This window comes from Urocitellus parryii, unplaced genomic scaffold (assembly GCF_045843805.1).
Source record: "Urocitellus parryii isolate mUroPar1 unplaced genomic scaffold, mUroPar1.hap1 Scaffold_216, whole genome shotgun sequence".
NCBI lineage: Eukaryota > Metazoa > Chordata > Mammalia > Rodentia > Sciuridae > Urocitellus > Urocitellus parryii.
This window is the reverse complement of record NW_027552348.1, coordinates 217633-232170: the sequence shown is the minus strand read 5'-3', so window position 1 is coordinate 232170 and position 14538 is coordinate 217633. Positions and strand designations below refer to the sequence as shown.

Sequence of the window (14538 nt, the reverse complement as noted above, 5' to 3'; positions counted from 1 at the left end):
TATTACCTCATATCACAGTTATTCATTCACATCACTATTTCCATTTGCTGACTATGAAAGAAAACCTTTCTGGTTTTGGCATCTGCCTTGGCAGCAGCAGTCGGAGAAGACAGCCTGGAAGACCTCCTCTTAGGCTTCTTCTTAGCCTCACTTTCTTCAGAGCTGACCTTCCTCTGGAGCTTCCTGGCTGAGAGCACAAGGCTCATGCAGGTGCTGCAGGCAGTGGCTCTCAGGAACCTTCTGAAACTGTGCTGCCTGGCCACTGCTGCTGTTCCCACCACATGAGTTGCTGTGACACACCAAGTATTCAATTATTTTAATTCAGTTTTTACCATAATTGAGACATAACTATAGGCAATTTTAAATCTCTAAATTTTGTGATTTTAGCTACAACAAACCAAATAAAAATCAAATCCTTACTATTATGTTTTGTTTATTCTGCTTTCTAAATAAGTTCTCATTTTGTCATTATTGCCAGTGCTTACAACCCTCCTTTCTCTTATCTCTGGCCTAGAGAACAGTGACCTGCCCCTGGTTACTCTTCCTGTCATGAGCCTCTCTCAAGTGTGCCATTCTCCCCTCTCACAAGCATTAGTTTCTAAAATAAACATTTAACCATGCCATACCCACAAAAGTAAGAAAGTATTCTATTATTTATGCAATAAACTCAATATTTATTCATATGTCCCCCAGCTCTTCCAAGCATGATCACAAATAGTCTTCCAAATTCCCTGTAGGAACAAACTCAGCCCCACTAATACTTGTTCACATCATTCCTTCGCTTCACACAATTCCTACCTCTTCTGATTTTTATTGCTTCTCTGTCTCTATTTATGCTTAACATTTGCCAACATAGCCTCCATTGCCTCTAGCTCCTTAAGTTCCACATTGAATTCTCTTTTTTTCATGCCCCAAAGAATTTCTGCTGCACCATCATTACTTTCCCATCCTAATAGAAGTGAGAGCTTATTAATCTAATTTCCATATACTTTTTCAAAAGCTTTAATCATAACATTAAGTGTGCTTTGTCTGTTTTTACAAATAAATATCTTCTCCATTATGATGCAAATTCTTTCAGGATTGATATTATATTGTATCATTTTTTATATCATCAACATCTAGTATATAAAAGGAAGAATGAAAGAATAATCTAAATATAAAATATATCTAAAGTTTCTAGTTACTGTGTATTATATCCAATATTCAGAGCTATAATATTAATTCTATATTTTGTGACAAGGAACTTCTTGTAATAATTCTACAGTGCAGGTGGACATAAACTTTAAAGCCCAAATGAAAGCCCCACACCACTTACTTTCCCCAGAAATAAATGCTACTTTTGGATTATGCTAATAAAATCTAACCTTCCATTAGATAGATGATTTCTGAATATTCTTGAATAAATTACCTCTTAAACAGAATAAAATTAGAATGGCATTCACTTTATTAATTAGCAATTTTTAAGACAGGCAGAGATACAATTTACATACTTAAATATGCCCATCTATTATACATATATATTATATATACATATATTTTTGTCAGGCCTACTATTTCTCTATCCTCTAATAGATAATGAAACAAAGGTACTTGTGTTTATCAAGTGTAAAATAATGCTTCTGTGGATGTGGGGAGTAGTTTTTAATTGCCTGCTATTACCTATGGAATAAATTTAAGAGTTAAGTTTGATCACTTAGAAATGCTTGGTTTTAATGCTTATAAAAATTGAACTTACACATATTCTGAAAAATACATTTTTTAAATCAAACTTAAGCTCATTTCACTTTCTCTCTTTAATATGTCATCAACACAAAAGCTTTTATCTCTTCCAATCTAAAAAAGAGTATGTTATTGTGGATAAGTGAAGGAAACAGCAAAAATATAAAAATTAAATATTTTGTGTCACAAGTCTTTTATGAGGAATAACATTTGTTTGATTTTTATTTTTTGAAAGCTAAATATGTAAATGCTAATTCTTTAAAATTGGAATGGAACTTATTGATGTCTATTACCAGTATCCTTTTTTTCACTGTGTCACAAAGGGGAAATTGGGCGCATCAGGCCAAGAAACTACTCCAACATATTACACAGGAGAACTTTAAAAATCTAAGGGAAATTGGACAGTGGCATTTGCAAAATCAAGCAGCATGATACAAAAATTTGAGATCTATCTAAGTCAATAGGATGATTTTATTCAAAGAGAAAAAGTCTCCACTGTCTCTCAGATTGGCAAAATCAGTTTCCTTTGTCATAAAATTGCTTAAAATTCCAAAAGGTAACATTTCATATGTCAGTGACTTGTTCAAATGGCTATCCCCTACCTTACCTAAGCCAATTAACATCACTATAAATTTTGTTCATATTGATTTGCCTTTCTTAAAGTATAAGCAGGAAAAATTCCTCACTGTCTCAAAACCTGCTATTTTTTCTCAATTATTTTGTGACTTCCTGGCTATTAAGTAGATGGAATAATATTTAATGCTCACACAACTGGGGCATCTGAAAATGAAGGGAAGTCCATCTTCCTTAGCCACTCTGTCCTGGGGGATGACTCCAGGTTCCAGTGCCAAAACAAATCAGGAGAAAAACTTTGTCTCAGAAGTATTTTATTGTGTGTTAAAATGGCAAAAATAACAAACTGAGGTGGGTGTTTGTTTTTTAGAATCCAACTCAATTATAAAATGTACTAAATTAATTTTCCAAAATAGTCTAATAATCTCTCTCAGAAATTACAGTGATGCAGTGGTTATTTGCATTTTCCTGATTATATTCTATTTTTTCCTCAGAGGGGGACCTATGTCCAAAGGGAACAAGTCCTATCAATTGAGTGTCATAGCAATCATGCAGAAGCTTCAGCATATCAAAATGTCAGAAATCAGACAACAGAGAGAGAAGATGAACGTTTAAATAATAGAAAACTCTTCAGTAGCGCTGAAGTTTGGTAAAGAAAGAAAAAGGGAGGTGGGAAGAAACTAAAGAGTTAATGAGGAAATAATTTATGAAGAATTTTATAATGCTTTCCATCCCTTGTACTAAGTAATTGAAGTTTTAAGTATAAAATACAGGCTCTTTTTACATTTTGGACAGACTGGCTCTGCTATAGTGTGGAAATTTGTCTTGGATGGGAGCCAGAGCAACAGTGAGAGATCATTCATTCATCCTGTTGTTTCAGGTATCTACTTACCAGTTAATGATGTCTTGATCTCAGGCAGTTTCTGGACCTCAGCATTATGATGGTTCTGCATTGCAGAATTCTGTGCTGTTGGGGGTTTTGCTGTAAAAATGTAGTAGTTTATCAGTAACCAAGGCTTCTACTCACTAGATGTCAGTAATATTTCCCTCACCTCCAGTATAACAATATCTCAATATCTTTAGGCATTTTCAGATGTTCTCAGGGGAGTCTCCCACCCCAGAACACTGATTTGTGGTAATAACAAAGAGGATAGAAGAAGGAGAATTGGAGAATATTTAACTTGTTAACAACAAAATGATGATGTATTGAAAGTAACATTTGTAGATGCAAAATTTAAAGTGTGTCTGCTTTTGCTTTTTACTGGGAACAGTTACGGTGCTTATATAGGGAGGTGCTGATATCAGACATATGAGCTTAAAGAGTAAATTGAAAAATACACACACACACACACACACACACAGGAGAGTCAGAATATTATTATAGTATTCCAACATAAAATTAAGGGGAACTCAACTAAAAATGATAATTAAAGTAGAAGAAACCAAGGCGAACAATTTTCAACCCCTACTCAATCTCTCCAGTTTGAACACCTATGCCCATCATATTAGCTATTTTAGAATATGAAAATACAAAGAAGTAATAGTAGCTATTTTAGAATATGAGAATATAAAGAAGTACCAGATTTTAACATTCAGAGTTCAGAAAATATTTATCTTAGCTACTTATTATTTGGAATGTTCATAAAACACAATGTAATGTCTTTTCGAAGTGTCTGTGATTTTAGGGATATAATATGGAAAATCAAAGACAACAATATTCTATTACAAAAATGTGTTTCATATTTGATGTTAGAATACAACACATTTGTTTTCTAAGTTAAATTCAATAAAGATGAGGAGCTTAAAGTTATCTGGACAGAAGAAGAGAAAGGAATCAGTCATCAGTTAGAATGAAAGAAACCCATGATTGCACTTGAAAGGGTGTTAGCAGAAGCTGTCCAATAAATTCACAGAAGATGCTTCTGCTTTAATAAATTGTTGTGCTATCAGCCAGGCACGGTGGTGCACAACTGTAATCCCAGTGGCTTAGAGGCGCATGAGTTCAAAGGCAGCCTTAGCAACAGCAAGGCGCTAGGCAACTCAGTGAGACCATCTCTAAATAAGAATACAAAATATGAGGGCTGGGGTTGTGGCTCATAATATAGTGTTTGCCTAGCATGTGTGAGGCCCTGTGTTTTATTCTCAGCACCACATATAAATAAATAATAAATAAAGGTCCATCAACAACTAAAAAATATCTAAAAAATGCAAAATAGAGCTGGGATGTGGCTCAGTAGTCCAGGGCCTCTGAGTTCAATCACTGGTACCAAAACAAACAAAGAAACAAACTGTTGTACTATCAAATCCTTTTGTAGCACTTGAGCTTCACTTTCTCTACTTGTACTGACGGATCAAGGTTTTGTTTGTCCCAAATCTATAATTTGGTGCCAATTGTCTGTTTATCTTCTGAGCATGAAAGGGAAATCTCAGCCTTGAAAAATTTTTTATTATTAGTGTTATTATTATTGGCCTGGTAAGAACCACAATAGTGCTTTTATGAAGCATAAGAAAATTTAGGGGTTCTAAAACTTTATTCTGAAAAAAAGTAATTTTATAAATATTATTTCATGTTCAAAGTATATTCATATACAGCCTTACATTTTCAAATGACCAAAGAATGAGGAACACTTAAAAATAATGTGTTTCATTATTCACATAGGTGGAAATAAAGTTGTAGGTTAAATTTTAGCATTAGTACTCATTCTCTGATTTTGTGTTATTTCTACCTATTGTCAAACATCTAACAATACTTTAGGAATAGGATGTCAATTTTTTATGTTCATAAAGTTCAGTGTAAAATAAAAAAGAATTATCTTGATTATGGCTAATATTTTCTGTATAATCTTATGAATCATTACTACTGGATTAGCATTTTTCAAAACCAGGATCAAACATGTGTTTTTCAACTTTATTACCTTTTTATACCTATTATTAGAGTAAATAAATTGGCATCATAATTTTAAGTTAATAATTTTTTTTCACATAATGGATATGCTAAAATTAAATCCATTCCTTTATATAGACTTGTAGAATCTACACCCAATTTTCAGATGCTATAAAAAATGTCACAGTAATCTTCATATATAAGTAGATATATATATATATATATATATATATATATATGATACTTGTTATATTTTGGAAGAATATTCATGAGCTAAAAGGTGTTCATATTTTTTAGTATTTTTTAAAATCAGAAAATACATTAATTTGCTCTTTGATTAGTCCAAATGCAGCTTAAACTTTTCCCATTGTCCTCCATCTTTTACAACACAGTTGTTTTCAGCTATTTAATTGTGGAAACAATAAAGACATTACTCTGAAACAACTCTTAGTAGGCAAAAAATTTTAAAAAAATGTTATCACTAAGAGATAATCTATTAATCTCTTTGTGACACTTGGTTTAATTCTCAGCTTCAAACTCAATAAAATTCCAGGCATTTGCATAAGTTGTATATTATCTAATAAAGTAACACTGTTCTTCATTTTTCTAATCTAAGGTAATATATTACCTTTGTAATATATGGTGGTAATAAATTTATCTTTTTTCACCATAAGTAGTGGACTTTAAATCCAGTAAATTTGATCATTCTGTTGCACATTGGTGTTTTTTATTTGGGTTTTTTTTTTTTTTTTTTTTTTGGTTTTTCATTGCATTGACTGATTTGAGTGATTTTCATATTGATTACTCTTCCTTTTCCTTTTTTTCTCTCTTCCTTTCAACATATTTAAAACCTGGAATTCCCTTTTCTTTCTTTCAAAGCAATTTTTTTCTTTTACAAATATTTTTAGATTTTTTAGAAAAATCTTGCCCATCTCCAAATTCTAAAATGATTTTTCACCTTAAAAATTTTACATATTATTTAGTATGTATTTCAGCATTTCTTATATGTTAATGCTGCCTCTGTATTTCTTATTTAGTAAGGTATGTGCCCTGTCTCTTCCTAATTGTAGAAGCATTATTTTTTTTTCAATTGATAATATCACTTTTTCATGTAAATTTTTACTATTTGATAGATATAATACTAATTTTATCTGCAATTTATGGATTCTTTTTTTGTGAAGTCATTTAAAATAATTTTGCAGTCAAATCTCTCATTACCTTTTCTTACGTTAGCCTTTTCTACATAAAGCCAATTCAATGTAAAATTAAAAATTGTCTCATTAAATTTTTCACACAGTTATGATTTTGTATTTAATATTTTAAACAATAATATATTTGGTTTTCAGCCTGAGAAGAACTGGGTTAAAATGCCCATTTTCTCCATTAATATTTCAAAACTTGGAAAAGTCAGGGATCTTTGAGTATCTTTAAATGGAGCCTATTAGGAACCATAGGGGTTAAATTAGATAATGTGTGTAAACTCTTAACAGATGTCTTGCTGGTAGTAAATAATAAATGATGCAGAAAGTTATTTATGGCTTTATACATAATGAGGTGTTTTAATTTATTATTTACCAAATACATATTTATCGTAGAAGTTTAGGCTAAATATGTCTTTGGTAAATAATAAATTATTTTTATTAGTTTTGACTTATCTCTTGAAGTTGGGACATTCAAAAGATAAGTCAAAACTTAATGAATATAGACCTGAAAGTAATATGAGAGTTTTTCCAATTATAGTTGAAATATAATGAAAAATTAAAAAGTAGTCATGGATATAGGACACATAGAGAAACTTCCTGTTCAGGAACATCACTTTGGTCTTTGGAGATTTATGTCTTCATTCTCTGACTCTTTAAATGGAACAGTACAATAAATAGTTAATGTCTTAAGAGTGATTGCAGATCAACAAGCAAAGATAAATACAAAAATGTTACAGGACACAGTGTTCCTATTCAATATCCTTGAAGTAGTTTCAGATTTAGATTGATTCTAGGCACCCAGGCCTCTTAGACATCATCAGGAACATCTAAATTGCTTTCTCACAACTTCTACAATGTTGGGGACCACAAATCAAGTCAAGATGGCATCTGGCAGTTTGCCAGGAGGAGTGGTTTGTGAGGCAAGGCCACTGAGCCATTAAGATGATAAGGATTCCTTATTGGCTGACTGCTGTATCTAGATAATGCTAATTGAGTCAAGCTGTGTGTAATCAGGTATATATTCCTCTGCTGTTCCGCAATAAAGTGGTGCCTGCTACCTTGGGTACCCACTACCTTGAGTTCGTGCTCAGTTCCCTCTGAGTTTCTCCTCAATAAAGCAGTTCCTGCTTCAACCTTCAAGTTGTTTATCACCTCCCGGTTATTTTACCCAGCCGGACTGCAGCACTACAAAGCCTTCTTATCACCTCAATTTAGAAGGTACCTCATTAAATTGCTTTTAGCCAATTCGCTTTCTAAAATACTCACATTTCACATACAATAAAAAAATTTCTTTAGCTCTACTCTTTTAACTTGCACTTGATAGCATACAGGCATTCATTAAGTTTTACTGTCAGCAGAACAGCACAAATTTAACAGTTTTGTGATCCATTTTTACTAAATAACAGAAGAGAAAGTGTTATGTTAAGGGCAGTGTGAGTTTAATTTTCTGTATCATTTAAAATTACTTAAGTGCATCCCCAAAGAAAACTAATATATTGATCAGATATAATTCACTTCAATGTTAATAAAACCTTAGCATGAATTGTTTGCATATACTAGCAAAAGATATATAAGTGAAAATAATCTACGAAGGTTCATAATGCTTATATAGCACACAAGAAATCTATGGGATAATAATAACAAGAGACAAAATTTGATGTGTATAAGAAGAAATATATTTTAGTGAAAAAAGTTTGATATTTAATTGTGGCTTTAAAATACTCTTCTATATTAGATTATATAAATACACAAAGAGAAATATTGCATCCTGGTCACTCTCCAGTAATCTGCCCATGTCACAGACGGGTGGACGGACAGCACTCTGACTCACCCTGTGCAGGCAAGCAAGGAGCTTCCTGTCCCAGCCACATCAGAGGAAGATACAAGACAAGCACCAGTTCACCTGCCATGGTATGAGGGAGGATCTAGGGACCAATGCCCAGAGACACATTATTTTTAACAAATGCAACACTCACTTTCTCAGCCACTGGAAGTGGAGCATAGGTCTACAAGGGGGAGTGGCCATTCTGACCTATGGCCTCTCACCCACCTACCAGCACCACTCACCAGGGTGCTAGGAGGTGCTGTCATTGGCTGACTGCACCAGGCATGCTGGGTCACAGTGATTACTACATCCTTCTTTCAGCACTCAGGGACCCCTCAGTTCCACTGGACCTGGGAGAGACTGGAGGGGGATGGGAGGATTTGAGGATATACTTTAATATGTGTATATATAAGTATTTACTTATTATATCTTTATATGTATATATGTATATATTTTACATATTTATCGTGTCTTTATATGTGTGTATATATTTTATGTGTGTATATACATACATGCTTATGAACTTTATACTTCCATGTGTATATTGATACTTAATTGAGAGTAGAGCTTCTATTTATCATCTTTATTTTTTTGCATACTGTTTCTTCCATATTGATAACTCTGGTTTGGAAGCATAGAGGGAATAATTTAATTTTCATGTCTCATAAATGCTCATTTCTTTTGTCCCATACTACATATCAGTCAAAGAATAAAATTGCAATACTTCTACAGTATGATTACTGGAAGCATTCTGGGGTTTTATTGTTAGTTTTGGTTTTGGTTTTTAGCATATACTCTCTCATTTCTTTTTTTCTTTCTTTCATTTTTATTTTTTGCATTTTCTGTTTCTTTTTTGCCAGTGTTTTTTAAATTGATTTTTAAAAAAATTAATGACAGCAGAATGCATTACAATTTTTATGACACATATACAGCACATATTTTCATATCTCTGGTTGTATATAAATTATGTTGACACCAGTTCGTGTCTTCATATATTTACTTTGGATAATGTCTATCACATTCCAACATCCTTGCTAGTCCCCTTACCCTTCTTTTTCCTCCCACCCCTCTGCCCTATCTAGATTTCATCTATTCCTCCCATGTTTCCCATCCCTACCCCTCTATCAGTTAGCCTCCTTATATCAGAGAGAATATTCAGCATTTGTTGTTTTGGGATTTGCTAACTTCACTTAGCATTATGTTCTCCAACGCCATACATTTACCTGCAAATGCCATGATTTTATTCTCTTTTATTGATGAGTAAAATTCCATTGTGTATACGTGACACATTTCTTTTACCCATTCATCCACTGAAGAGCATCTAGATTGGCTTCATAGTTCAGTTATTGTGAATTGTGCTTGAGCCACATCCCCAGCCCAAGAAAGATAATTCTTATGGAACACAAACACATTTTCAAATGAGATGACTGCCTCGATAGTTAGCACACAGTGGATAAAAAGGTTGTGGAGCCTGGCACAGTAGTGCATGCCTACAGTCCCAGCTACTCAGGAGGCTGAAGCAGGAGGATGGCTTGAGCCCAGGAGTTCAAGGCCGGCCTGGGCAACACTGTGAGACCCTGTCTCTGTCCCAGGAGTAATGACCTCAGATTCTGGAATATGGGATGGAATCCTGACTGTTTTATCTTCTAGTGGTGCAACTTCAAATAAATCCCTTAATCTAGCTGTTTCCATTTCAGCATCTGCAAAATGAGAATAGTGCTAGCAAGGACATAGGGTTGTTGTGATAGTTAAAAGAGTCAATGCATGTAAAGTGCCATGAGCAGTGCTTGGCAGTAGTAAAGTAGAAGTGTAGCTCTTATTATTGGGTATAACTTAGCCTTTCTCCGTATTCAGTCATTAGTATTTCTTTATTCCAACTTTGATTTTATAGGAAGACTTCAATGAGAATGTTCCTGCCTGGCTTGTCTTACATCCAGCCGGGAGTTAGTAGTCCTTGTGGAAAGGAACCCTTCATTCAGTTCTTGGAACAAGCCCTTTTAGGCCTGTTTTAGCAATGAGCTCCAACGACCGTGGCTAGAGTGTGTTCTGTACAGTTTCCACATTTATCAAAGAGAAGCCTGTAGTTTGCTTCTTAGTACTCTAAATTCCTGAACCCAAAGTGCTCTTTTGGCCTTTTCCTGCACCATTGGAGAAAGAGCAGAGAGTTGTTGCATTGAGTGTTCTTGTCTTGAACTGATTTTATGACATCTTCTTTGATCAGTGTGGAAACCAGTACAGGAAGACACTCTCAGGTTTTCTCCACTCAGAGGCAGGTATCATCTGCTCTAATCATAGCTAGCGTCAGGTCTTCCTACCTTGTTGAAGCTGCAAGTGTGGTCATGTGTGTTTCTTACTGCCCACTGCAGACCTCTCATTGTTTTAAGATACATTTTTAGTTGTAGATGGGCACTGTTTTAGTCAGCTTTTTCACCTCTGTGACCAGAACCAACTGTGGAGGAGGAATGTTTATTGGAGGGCTCATGGTTTCAGAGGTCTTAGTCCATAGAAGGCCGACTCCATTCCTTGGAGCTCCAGGGGAGGCAGCATCATGGCAGGAGTGTGTGACTGAGGGTAGCAGCTCACATCATGATCAGAAAGCAGAGAGAGAGAGACTCCACTGTCCAGATACAAAATATATACCCCTTAGCCATGTGCCTGATGAACCCCTTCCTCCAGCCACACCCACCTGCCCCAGTTACCACTCAGTTAATCCCATTAGGGATTCATTCACTGATTAGGTTAAAGCCATATCCCAGTCATTTCTCCTCCAAACCTTCTTGCATTGTCTCACATGTGAGCTTTTGGAGGACACCACATCTAAACCATAACAGATGATACCTTTATTTTATTTATTTTTATGTGGTGATGAGGAAGGAACCCAGTGCCTCACGTGTTCTATCACTTGTGTTCTATCACTGAGCTACAACTGCAGCCCCCAGACCTCTTATTTTTGGAGCTGTTTTCTGAAAGAACTTGTGTCCTTATTCACAGACTGTTTGAAGCAAAATCCAATCAAGGTTTTCAAACAAATATTAAATGTCTTCAGGCAATTAACTTAAGCATCCTTTTCTTCTGCTTACCTCTCATTCTGTTATATTTGATAATTAAATTTTCCCAGTTCATGCAATGGAAGGTGAGGTAGCACTTTTGACCACTGTAGGGTGGTCAAACCTGAAGTCTGGGGCAGAAATGTCAGTTTGAAGGATGAAACCAGTCAGTTGGACTGATTTCTGATTTTCACTAGGACCTAGTCCTGCCTTGTGTATTTTCTAGTTCCCTATTTGTGTGTTGCTCATCATGTTCCTTTTTTTTATGGTTTTCAGGTGGAGTTGGCATGAACTTAAAAGCAGCAGATACTGTTATTTTTTTTGACAGTGATTTTAATCCTCAAAATGACTTGCGGGCAGCTGCCAGAGCTCACCAAATTGGCCAGAACAAGTGAGTGAGTTAGACATTGGCACCTTTCTGCTCTGTTGGCTTGCAGCTGTGGATTGGGGAGGAAGGTGGACCGTGTAGTCCTGACAACAGTGCCACGTTGGAGTTAGAGACCACTGGGTTTGAACCCCGTTGTGCTACTGGCTTGTAGAGTCATGTTGGGGGATCAGTGGTCACATGATCAGTTCAGACTCACTTTGTTGAAAAGAACAGTTAAATTCCAAAATGATTAGAAGAAACTTAGAATTTATTTAGTTCATGTTTCTCACATTAGATCCTAATTCAGTTTAAAAATGAAGTTAAAGCCAGTGGGTGCACATGCCTGTAATCATTATCAGCATGGGAGACAAGCAGGAAGATCAAGTTTAAAGCCAACCTTGCAACTTACCTAAACCCTGTCTCAAAACTTTTTTTTTTTTTAAGGCTAGGATTATAACTTCATGGTAAAGCTCCCCTGGGTTGGGTTCCCAGTACCACAAAGAGGAAACAAAGTTGTGTTCAGCTACCCTTTGACTTGAGGTAACATGCCTGCCAGGGGTTATCCTGGCTACAGATGAAGGCCCAATAGTGGTCACTTCGTCTTCCTTCCTCTTCCTCTTTTGGGGAAAAGTTCAGGAAGAAGTTGAGGCCAGATTTCTCTAACAAATGCTCAGGTCCCAATGAGCAGTGTCTTTTTCCTTTTTCCCTCAATGTGGCATTTGGTTCTGCTTCCTTTTGGGTGTATTTTCCTGGCATGCTTTTTTCCCCAGCTTTGCAGACTCCTAACACTGCTCTCATTTGACTCCAGTACAGGGCTGGGAAAGTGATCCGGCTGATTGGCCGAGACACTGTGGAAGAAATAGTTTATAGGAAAGCAGCCTCCAAACTGCAGCTCACCAACACAATCATAGAAAGAGACCATTTTACTCTGGGAGCCCAGAAACCTTTGGCTGATCCTGACCTCCAGGTAAAATGTATTCTTTTTAGAGTCTCATGATTTATAACTAGTACTCTCTGTGGATGAGAATGCAAATAAAAAGGACCAGCATTAACCACCCATTGTTGCAAATTACCCATTTTTTCATTGGCCTAATTCTTACCCTCTCAGTACCTAACTACATGCAAGGTGCCATACAAGCTAAAAATGAGGGTGGCATTTAAAGGCAGAGAAAATAGAATAAAGAAAATGAGCTTTGAACCATCTAACTTGGATTGAAATTCACATCTTATCCCTTATTGGATGGATGACTTTGAGCATGTAACTGAACATCATGGATCTAATCTCTTCATGGCTTCTAAAGATGAGTGTGCCACTAGTTACCTCAGAATTTGTTTAAGTTCTTTTTTTTTCTTTAAATCAGTGATGATTAGTTTCATACCTCCTCCTTAATCCCAGACCCTTTGAGTAGTGACTTACAGTACTCATTCCATACTCAGAGATGAGTGAACAAGATTAGGAATTCAAAATTATGCCATAGGATATAGGGATGAAAGCACTAGAGTTAATTTGTTGAAGAAGGAAAAATTAGATGGGAGTCAAATGCTGTCTTAGAATATCCTAGAGAGCTCTCTTTTGGTAAGAGGTTTGGAGTTATTCCTTAGCAGCAGCCTTTGAGATAAAATTGAACCTATATTATAATATACCCCAGGTCGTTTTGAGGGATTAGATGCAGAGAGATCAACCCCTAGTATCTAGTATGATTCAGGCATGAAGAGAGTAATAAATGTCTGAGAAAAGGTAGTAGCTGTGGGAAGATCTGCTGTAGGAAACTGCAGAGAAATGACAGGAGTTGGCTCTTGTTTTGAGGCAGGCAGTGAGAGAGAGCAAGTTCAAAGATGGCTTTAAGCCTGAAAGATGAGAGTAGAAAGTAGGAGATAGGGATAGAAATTAGAAGGATGAAGATAATGTAGGCTTTAGTCAACAGAGTTTGTAGTAAAAATCAATATACATTATTGTTAGAAGGAGACTCAGAAAAGAAAGGAATTAGAAAAGTTTGCAAGAAAAACCAGGCTTTAAAAGGATCAGCTTATCAAACAAAAAATTCAAGAGGTATGTGAAAGGGAAAAAATTACACAGTATTACAAGCAGAATCATCAAATTTACAACTAGCCCAAGCATGAGTTTAAAAATGGCAGTTTTCTCACATCTGTATCTTTACACATCAGCATTGCAGACAGGGAAGGTGCTGTTTTTGTTAGGGAGTCACTGACCTGCAGGAAAGGTTCACAGATTTGGGGGTACTAGAACCTGAAAGAAGAACTCTAGGTTTTGTTTGTTTGCTTGACGTTTGTATATCTTAGAGAGTAACTGGAGTCTTTGGCCTTTTGTGTTTTGAGTCTTCTGCATGCTCATCTATCATGGTGGCTGGGCAGGCTGTGCATTTTATTTTCACACTATTGAAGAGGCAATTTCAAATGGAAGGTGAAAGCTTGAGAGAGAGGTGCATGTACACTGTAGGTGTCTAAATACACTTCTTCACAGGATCTTGGGAGAGGAGCTCATCATGGGCTGTTGTGAAGGCACAGGTGTCAGGAGTTAGAGGAGACAAATTCTCAGATGCTCGATGCTTCCCCAGTGGAGGGAGCTCCAGGCATTCAGTCAGGGGTTTCTCTATGACATTGGCTGCTAGCACATCATTGTGAAATGCACAGGCACAAACTCTGCCATGGGACCAGATCTTGGGGCCAGTACAAACTATGGGCTGGTGGAGAGGACCTCGGTGGGACTTCCTGCACAAGCCATGGCAAGAAATCACACTCTGGTTCTGTCTTGATTCTTTCCTCCCCACCAGACTGTGAGTTATTTATGGTTGCCAGGAACAAGGGTGATAACTCACTGCCTTGTCTCAAAATACAGCAGGACATTTTTTTTAAGTTATTAAAAGAATCTAATAGTAAAAGACGTGGTTCTGGTTTGATAA

The 14538-nt window shown here is 35.9% G+C and overlaps 1 pseudogene; it reads left to right on the top strand.

The window, feature by feature from the left end:
* The window catches only part of LOC144251789 (transport and Golgi organization protein 1 homolog), an 86102-nt pseudogene that overhangs the window by 12869 nt on the left and 58695 nt on the right, over positions 1 to 14538 (top strand).